Source organism: Alligator sinensis, unplaced genomic scaffold (genome assembly GCF_000455745.1).
Source record: "Alligator sinensis unplaced genomic scaffold, ASM45574v1 scaffold708_1, whole genome shotgun sequence".
Classification (NCBI taxonomy): Eukaryota; Metazoa; Chordata; order Crocodylia; family Alligatoridae; genus Alligator; species Alligator sinensis.
In genome coordinates this window covers 1,409-10,824 of record NW_005842183.1, presented here as the reverse complement: position 1 = coordinate 10,824, position 9,416 = coordinate 1,409, and the positions used below count along the sequence as shown (strand labels likewise).

The 9,416-nt window shown below is 45.1% G+C and overlaps 1 long non-coding RNA gene across 1 annotated transcript in view; it reads left to right on the top strand.

Annotated features, from left to right (window-relative positions):
* LOC102388856 overlaps window positions 1–6,178 on the top strand; it is a 10,567-nt gene extending 4,389 nt beyond the window's left edge. Inside the window, exons 2-3 of the long non-coding RNA XR_324138.1 lie at window positions 5,105–5,341; window positions 5,921–6,178. This is a non-coding gene — a long non-coding RNA (uncharacterized LOC102388856). The remainder of the gene's footprint in view (window positions 1–5,104; window positions 5,342–5,920) is intronic.
* Window positions 6,179–9,416: the final 3,238 nt, after the last annotated feature.

Below are 9,416 nucleotides of genomic sequence, written 5' to 3'. Positions count from 1 at the left end.
GGAAGTGGTTACGTAGAGTGCCGCAACAGCTGGGCAGGAGTGCGGGGCCTGTGCCAGTACACTGGGACCAGTGCCGGTGGGGCCCAGAGTGGAGCAGCAGGAGCGCAGGGCCAGGCTGCCAGAGGTTCTATGGAGCCGGGCTGCGCTGCTCAAGCAGGGAGAGAAGGGAGCCAGCCCGGCTCCACAGAGCCACTGCGCTCTTGCTGACCCGCTCTGGGCCCCACTGGCACTGCACTGGCGCAGGCCCTGTAATCCCACCTGGCTGTTGCTGTGCTCCACACACCCACCTGCTGCCCCTTCTCCTCTGCCACTGCCATTTCCCCACTACCCTGCCCCTGCCCACTATACTCCAGCACCATGTGGTTCCCAGCTGCAGCAGCAGGACCACAGGAACATTTGGGATGTGGTGCCAGAGAGGTGAGGGGTTGGGGGGAGGGAAGTGGCAGGAGAAGGGCAGCAGTGGCAGACAGGGGGCAAGTGGCAGTGAGCAGGAGTGCCCCATGCCAGTGCCCGGGGCCAGGAGTGGCAGGAGCCTGGAGCCTGGGCTTGCAGGAGCACTGGCGGGGGCTCTGCCTCCTGTGGGGAGGCAGGCTGTGGGCAGACACATCCCCTCCACACAAGCCACAACCCTCCCTAGCCCCCCTCCCCTCACACGCTCGCAGCCCCCCACAAATCCCACATACACCCTCCTCCCACACCCCACACACCCATAAACCTATACCCACCCTCCCACAATATACAAGAGTAAGATTGCATTTTAAGCTATTATACTATCACCTCTATGTACACTACACAAACACATGTAAATCAGAACAAAAAAATATTTTTAAATGAAATTAATGAATGTTGTAGTACATTTGATTTTTAGAATATAATTTGGTATTTTTCTGGTTCAGAGATGGCAAAACCCCTTGCTGAAAGGAGTACTGGTGGTGAAGGTTAGGGGTCAGGGCTTCTGGTCCCAAGATGGCAACCAGGGGGTGGGGCATCTGTCAAGGGGCGGGGCTACCCATGCAGTCCTCGACAGCTTGCCAAAACTTGGTAAGCGGCCCTCCACCCAAAATAATTGCCCGCCCCTGCCTTGGGGCCTTCCTGATCCTGCCTGTATTCCCAGTCGTCTATATAACCTTCCCTGCTGATCTTACCTGCCAAGTCTTGATGTTCCTTGATATTGGCTGGGAGGCTGCCCCTGAACCCAGGGGTGTTCTCACTGGTGCCTGGCCAACCTACTTGATTGCTCATGGTCTCAGGCCCTCTGCCCACTACCCAGAACTACAGAGTTCTCTGCAGAGTCTCTTGCACCCTGGCAGACCTACTCGTGCCTGGCTGGCACTGTGAACCAATGGTCACCTCCCATGGGCCGATTGGCCCTTATTTAAGCCTTAGGGCTCTTAATCATGGCCTCCTTCCACCCCCATAGCCATAGGCATGCCTTACAGATGACACTGCCATTGTTTTCCTTCCTGTATAGGCTTTGGCTTTCTTAGCCAGAGTCTACAGGTTACTCTGGTGGTGGACTGGTAGCCTCGTCCCACTAGCTCTGGCCTGGCCGTTCAGCCTCTGGCTACTTCCATTGCCCCCTCTGGGCTCAGGCTTCAGCCCCCTCAGCAACAGGCTGTCCTTTGTCACCTTGCTGTCAGAGCCAGGCTCTGGCCTTCTTGGCCTCAGCCTGCCTGTGCCTTGCTTTCAGGGTCAGGCTCTGGCCCTTTCAGCCTTAGCTTGCTTCTGCCTCACACCCTTGCTCTTGGCAGGGCTCAAACCTGGCATGCCCTTCAGACACCCCTGTAGCCTCCTTTCCAGCCCTAAAGCCATGCTCGGTCCTCCAGTGTAAAACTAAAACAAAAATGCAAGCCATCACTTTAAACTCAACACTCATAGCCCCCTCCACCCCCTCTTTGGTCATCATACTGCTGCCAAGCCACCTCCTCACTTGCTGGCTCTCTCAGCCCTGGGAGTACTTGACACGGCCTGCAGCTCCCACCCCTTGCCATTCTGAATGGACAGGAGCTCTTTTCCCTGTAGAGTTCAGGACTGTACTACCTCTGCCTCAGGGACCCAGGTTTATGTCCCAGGGATCCTCTCCTTCTGGGCAGGGCTTCTCCTGTCTGGCTGCAGGTGTGTCCCCTCAACCTTCAGCTGCTGTTTCTCCGGCCAAACTGTAGACTGCCCTTGCTGCCTAACCAGGGCTTTGCCCTGTTATCCTATTGCTGGGCAACTAGCCCCACAATAGGCATTTGCAGCATATGGGTCCCTGTCTGGCTACTTCCCTGTGGCTAGCCCAGAATCTGCTGTCTTTCCCCACCTGGGGACATACCTACTGCAGACGAACCTGAACCTGTTTAGGACTTTGTCAGGTGAGAGAGGGTGCTGTGTCTACATGAGATGCTAACCACACAGTAGCCTAATAACACTGTGAAGCAGTGTGCTGGGCAAACCCCATACTAATACACTACTGTGCAGTAGTATTAGGCTACTGCATAGTTAGTAGGGCTGTGCGAAGCTTTGGGTGCTGATTCAATTTGGAGGAGATTCGGCCTGATTTGGTGGCTGAATCTCCAAATCCATATAGAATCGGGGGACCAGTTAAAAGGTCTGAATTGATTTGGAGCTCTCCAAATCAATTTGGAAAAGATTCAGAGAGCTTCAGTGATTCAGGCAATCCCTGCCTGCTGCAGCAGGGAGCTGGACCTGGACACTGAGCTGGTAAGGGGGCAGGGGAGGGCAGGCTGGAAGAGTGGGGAGGGGACCATGGGGTGACCCCTGCCAGGCCTCATCCCCTACCTGCTCCCCCAGCCCTCCCAAGTGCCCCCTGAACCCTGGTTGCTCCTCCAGCCCCCCAGCATGGTTGCCCAACCCGACCCCAGCTCCAGGCACTTTAAAAAAAAAAGCCCCCATTCACTGGCTTCTGCCAGGCAGGGGGGGAGGGGGGGGCGATCCCCACTGCCCCATACCACATGGGGGGCTCTGCATGAGCCCCCAGAAGCCCTGAGGCTGCTGCAGCAGCCTCAGGGCTTCTGGGGGCTCATGCAGAGCCCCCCATGTGGTATGGGGCAGTGGGGATCGCTACCCCCCCGCCAGGCAGGATCCAGTGAGTGCCGGCTTTTTTTTTTCCAAAGAGCTGGGAGCTTGGGCTGGGAGGGGCTGGAAGAGTGGGTGGGGGATGGGGCCTGTATGATTTGGAGATTTGGCTGATTTGGCAGCAGCTGAATCTCAAAATCAGATTCGGCTGAATCGATTTAGGACAGTGATTTAAATCACTGAATTGAACCACTGTCCCCTGAGTTGGCTGAATCTGAATCCAAAGCAAATACTAGTCGCTTCGCACAGACCTAATAGTTAGGGTCTGTAAAAACTTGTGTGCTGGCAGTAACTCCAGTATGGCGCGTTGATTTAATATTTGGTTATTCTGGGTAACCAGTGCTTCCTGATACTAGGACCGGAGTGGGGGTGGTCCCCCAGTGGCTGATTGTTGCTGCTGGCAGAAGTGCCAGCAGTGCTTCTCTTGGCACCCCCACAATCTCAGGGGGGCACTGGCCATCACCACCCAACTCCCCGACCAGCAAGAGCCAATCTCGGGGGGGGGGGGCACGTGCCCCTCTGTGCCCCTCCTACACATCACCTATGGTTATCTAAATACTAAACTTAATGTGCAGTAACTACAGCAGATTAATGAACATGTAGATACACCCAGTAGTGACAAAAGAAGTCCAGCTTTGGTTATTTATGGCTTTGGCAGATTAGCAAAGAAGTGGAACTTAAGGGATGTAGCTTCTAGGCCTCCTAGGGCTTTGCAGACTAAGTGGAAGACCACCTTTTACTGGCAAGAAATGCAGACTTGCTGAGATGCTTTTAGCAAGCATGCCCTACTTGGTTTACATCTGTCTGAAAAATGTACCATGCCTGGCAGCAGCATGTTCTCTGCCTGATCTGCCCGCTAAACTGAAAGTAGCATAGTCACATCCATGATGCTATTGGCAGGACAGTTAGCATTGGTGCAGGCTGTCACTATCACAAGTTCTTCTAATTATTCTGCTCAAAGCACTGATGGGGCTTCTCTGCTTCCTGATTAGGAGGTGGCCTGAGTGGAGCAGTGCACTGTGCTTGAAGGTGTTGCCTGGCATGATAAACATGGCTTTAGTGCCTTTCCTGGTTAGTCCTGAGAGGCAAGGATTTTTTAGGATGCCATCTTTTATTGGACCAAGTGTGTAGTTGGGATAAAGTTAAACAAGCTTTCAATTACAAGACATTCTGCATCAGCCTTCTGATCACAGGAAACCAGACGTGATAAAAGACCCGACAAAGAATATTTTACATTCAAAAGCTTGTCTAGCTTTCTCTCGGCTATATAGCTGGTCCATAAAAGATCTCACCCTAAGAAATTCTTACTCTTCTATAATTTCTGGACCATCACAGTACAACATCACTGTTACACCAGCTGGTTAGTCCCCCCATTTGTAGCATTTTCCTCTAAGCTGGCTGAATAATATTATCTTGCCTTTTCTCACCTTGCTTCCCTTTCTGTATGTTGTCAGTTTGCTGTTGGGGAAGAAGTTCATTCTAATGCAAATCTGAAAAATAATCCAACAAAGAGTTTCAAATTTTATACTGCATGGGATTTGTCCCCCATGCAAGAGGAAGATTTGGCTGTCACTGGGTGCATCTACATGAGACCCTTCGAGTGCAAACTAATTCTACCGCGCATTAGCATGGCAGGCAAACCCCGTGCTAATGCACAGTATATTTAGTCTACTATGCATTAACGTCACAAAAAGACCATTTATTTGCACTAATGAGCATTAGCACTGATTACAAGGCATTAAGTCATTATAGGTACTAAACTTAATGCACCGTAACCTGTCATTACAGGATCTAAACTTAATGCGCCATAATTACAGACACTCCCACTAACACAGTGATTCTCAACCAGGGTGCCATGGCACCCTGGGGTGCCTTGCAATCCACACAATATTAGCACTGTTAGGTGTACAAACATGATTCATAAGATAAACCCAGAGATTTCAAATAGGAATCCAGAGTGTTAAAAACATTTTGAGCTGTTGCGCACTTTCTGAGCTCTTCAAATGAATTGCTATTTCCTTTACAGGAAGAAATCCAGTTCTGTCTGTTCTAGAGGAAGTCCCTTCAAATTACTCAGCATTCCCTGCTGGACAGCTGTCTTCTAACCAGCTATCTGAGAGCTGATGGATGTCTTTTCATCAAATCTGCTTTGTGCTCTTCTGCTTTCACATTTTTTCAAATGGCACTAAATATAATGGAAAGGGCCCTATTCTACTTCCACTATGTCGTGTATTCATCATCTTTGCTGACTGAACAATAGAAGGTAGAATACCCTAACAACAAGATGTTAAGATGTTAACAAAACTGATCCTTTAGAAAAAAACTGTAACAACTAACAAAGATGTTTATTTCTAACCTTTTTAACACATTAAAACAGTTAATGAATTTATGAATATTGCATTTAACATAACAAATACATTCAAACAGCTTTTAATGCTACAGAAAAATAGCTAAATTTATGTTATACTAAGCTATAGAGAACAGAATTCTGCATTATTACATGAACAAGTGCTGTGTTGTTCTAAGTAGTGGCAGTAGCTTGGGTAAAACCATCCACTACATGCTTTGTTATAGATTAATGTATTCAAACTGGAAGCTTAAAGTTGCATAACATACATTAAATTAACTCAACATGCTCTTGTTAATTGACATTTTTTCTCTTTATAACAAGTCCAAGTTTAGAGGGAGATTAGCAGATTTACTGAAACAACATATTAAATAACAAATATAAAAACAAAAAATTGTCTCTTAATATATATATAGATGTTTTTGCAGCAAGTACAATAATGTATTTTTACGTGAAATGACAGAGAAGGTGAAAGGCTTTGTATTTTTACTTAAGATGCTGAAAACATTTGTCAAGGCTAAGCCACAAAAGAATTCAAGAGGAAATAAAATGTATTCAGAAGAATGTAAATGGTTTTGTACTTTGTGAAGAAGAGTGAAACCCTTTCATAGAGGAAGACTGTGAAGATCTCTGATCTTGTCCAAATGCAAATAGAAAACTAAAGTCATCTTTTCCATCTCCAAATGTGTTCGAAGATGACTCGGAGGGAAAGGAAAATGTAAAGCCATCCTCACTTTCTGATTTTCCAAATAAACTCCCTGCGGAAAAAACGAATTTTGACTTAATCTGTTAAATTAGAAAAGAAACTTATTTTAAGAATATTGGTATTGCCATAACATTGCGTTTTAATATCTTATTGGCTATCAACATACAATGGTATGTTTTATTCGTGCATTAGAAATACTGTTCCAAGGATCTCAATTTTGGGGCCACTACATGTAATGAAGATTTCACGAGACAACTGCATTCACTACCTTCTGTCGAACTACAAAGCCATCCCTGGCTATCTACAAATGAAATATTTTGAATCTTGAATGAAAATCAAGAAGCAGTGAAATTGGGTGTTGGAAGGGGAGGTGATCTCTTACTAAGCTATCAGCAAAATGAAATGCTTAGAGAACCATTGCTACAGGCAAAACCACTGTTTGAACCATCTGAATTTTGCCTTTCAGAATGTGACATCACATACTTTTTTCTAAAAAAAATTATATATACACCCACTTCACCATATTTAGCAGTTCCTTCTAAGTACTGGCCTTTGAACTTCTCCAGCTGTTCCTTTCACCTTGGTGTTCCTCTCATGGTTTGTTTTAAGCACGCCTAATGTCAACCCTGCCTGTCTCTTCTTCTACACCTCCTTTTTCATGCAAATACTGTCCAATCACTGCAGAGCTCTGAGCTGAGGCTTCATTACTTATGATTCAGGACAGTTTTGTGTTGGTCCAAATACACATGTATACAATGGACCACAAAATTACAGATTCACAATTTTACCATTGTGACATTACTGTTTTGGCTAACCAGGGGCCAAGGATACAGCTATTTAAGTAATCGGTTACAGAATGATAAATAAACTATTTTGGCATATAAAAGTACTTTTTACTTCCAAACATACCAATATCTTTGTGTGGAGATACAGGATTGACATTTCCTGCAGAATAACTTTCATCCATCTGAAACATAGTAACCATTACATTTAACGATTAAAAAACTAGACTATAATGCTGATCTATCATCATTTTACATAATCAATTAAGGTTTTATTTTGATGAAATTGTTATATTTAAAAATATTAAAATTGCATGCTTCACTTTTTCAATAGGTACTTAAAGATGTAAATAAACCAGCAACTGAAGCACTAATCAAAACTACATCGTGAAAACCAAAAAACGACTTGCTGTTTCCAACTTTTGACCAGCTTCTAAGTTTAGCAGCATATTTCTGCAAAGAATTAATATTCTCTTATTCAATTATTCTTTAGGTCAAAAAAGTAATCAGAGGTGGGGAATAATTAAAGCTACTCGATACCCCAGAGAAAGAATGCATTCACAGTCAATTTCATATATTATTTTGTGCGTAAAGTTATATACGATATATTAAAAAGAGCTAGTGAAATCAAACATTGCAGTGATGATTAGTTGAATGATCATTAAATACAGACATCCATAGTGTTGCTCTAACTCAACTGCTACAGATGCTCTGATTCTCAGATGCTCTATCCAGCTGAGGTCTAAGGATGTAGAATGGAGAAGCAAAAGTAAATTCATGCTACATTTGTGAGTCGCCAACTCTGGGAGCAGCAGGGAACTGATTCAGTCCCCAAGGTAATTAAGAACACTGTCAGGACACGATAGAGTTCTAGCCATGTGCTTTTACCCCTGGCCAGATTTGCCAAGTTTACATGTGCCAGTTGTCTTGTGTAAAGGGCAGGGAATCTGGATCAAACATTACATTAGTACTGGTGTGACATAACATGATCATATTTAGGACCTGACAAATCCATTTGTTCTGGATGAGAGAGGAATTTTCTGCTACTATTTATTGCAGAAACTAACCTACTATTAAAATTTTACATTTTCAACCTTTATATTTGTAAAGCAAAAAAAACTTCTGAACTGGAATTCAGCTTGCATCCACAGACAGACCAGGTGAGTGTCTCTGCTGCTGCTCAGGTCATTCACAAATTCCATCCAAGTGGAAACTTGACAAGGCTTTGAATAGTTTTCACTGCTGTTTTCAAAATTTAAAAGAACGAAGGCAATGTAATTCTGCTGCCAGTCATGGGTGGATCCAGGATCTCAGAAACGGGGTGCAAACACATCCCTTCAGCTGTGTGGTACATGTGTATTGAAGAGAGTTCATTGATCATGTACCGCACAGCCCATGGCACACAGCAGAAAGAAACATGGCTGCAGCTCTCTGTATGACTTTGTCATGTCAGTGCAACTCCTGCTGGGAGCTCCACACATGCTGTAAGGTCTATGAGCTCACCAGCTGGTCAGTGCAGGGTCTACCCAGAGCCCCTGCTGCTGTGCATGCTTCCCCTCCCCAAAATTTACAGGAGGGCAAAGTAAGGGAAAAGTGGTGGCAACGTCCAGCCCCTGGGTTCTGTGAAAGGAGGGGCTGAGTTTTGCTGCTGCTGCTGCTCCTGCTACGCATCATCTACGAAAGCTTATGGCTTTTTAAATAAGTTAGTCTCTAAGGGCATCTTTACATGTGCTCCAAGGTGGAGGGAGGAACGCTTTAATTTGAGCGGTTCTGAGAGCCACTATAATTAAAGTGCCTGAACCTTCACATCTATTCAGTGTCCTGCGCCTCAAAATGGCAATGGGACACTTTAACTAAAGCTCATTCAACAAGCTTTAGTTAAAGTACCCCTGTCACTATTTTGAAGTGTGGGGACAATGAATACACACGATGCAGAGCCTGCTAGAGCATGCTAATTAGCATACTCCAGCATGTTCTAATGTCTGCTAATAAGCATGAGTTGGAGCAGATTTATAGGTGTATAGATGCCCTGCCTTCAGTCTATACAAGAAAAGTCAACAAATGATCTGGTAGGGGAGGACAACAGCTGGTGGAAACTTCTGCAGTCTACACTGTCTGAGAATATTTTGCTTTGAGACAATCAACAGCTGATACTCTTAAGAGTCTCTCTTACCTGATCTGATGAATTTTCTGCTCCAAATACAGAAGGATCAAACAGGTTAAAGCCAGGTGACTTCTCTGCACAGGCCATAAAGAAAGAAAAACCTGGTGATTTTGGTGTTGCTTTTTCAGAACCTGAATTCTGACTCCTGTAGTAAAAGAAAAGTATAAATCACAGCAACATTTTAAGAAAGTTTTACATTTGTTTGAATATAGCTACAAAATAGAGTCTTCCTTTTAATTTAATGTAGGTCTTCTGCACTTGAGTGTGAGCTTACAATGGTTATAGTCAGGTATTATTTCACTGATTTTAAGGGGAGTTAAGTCTGCCTTATGCAAATAT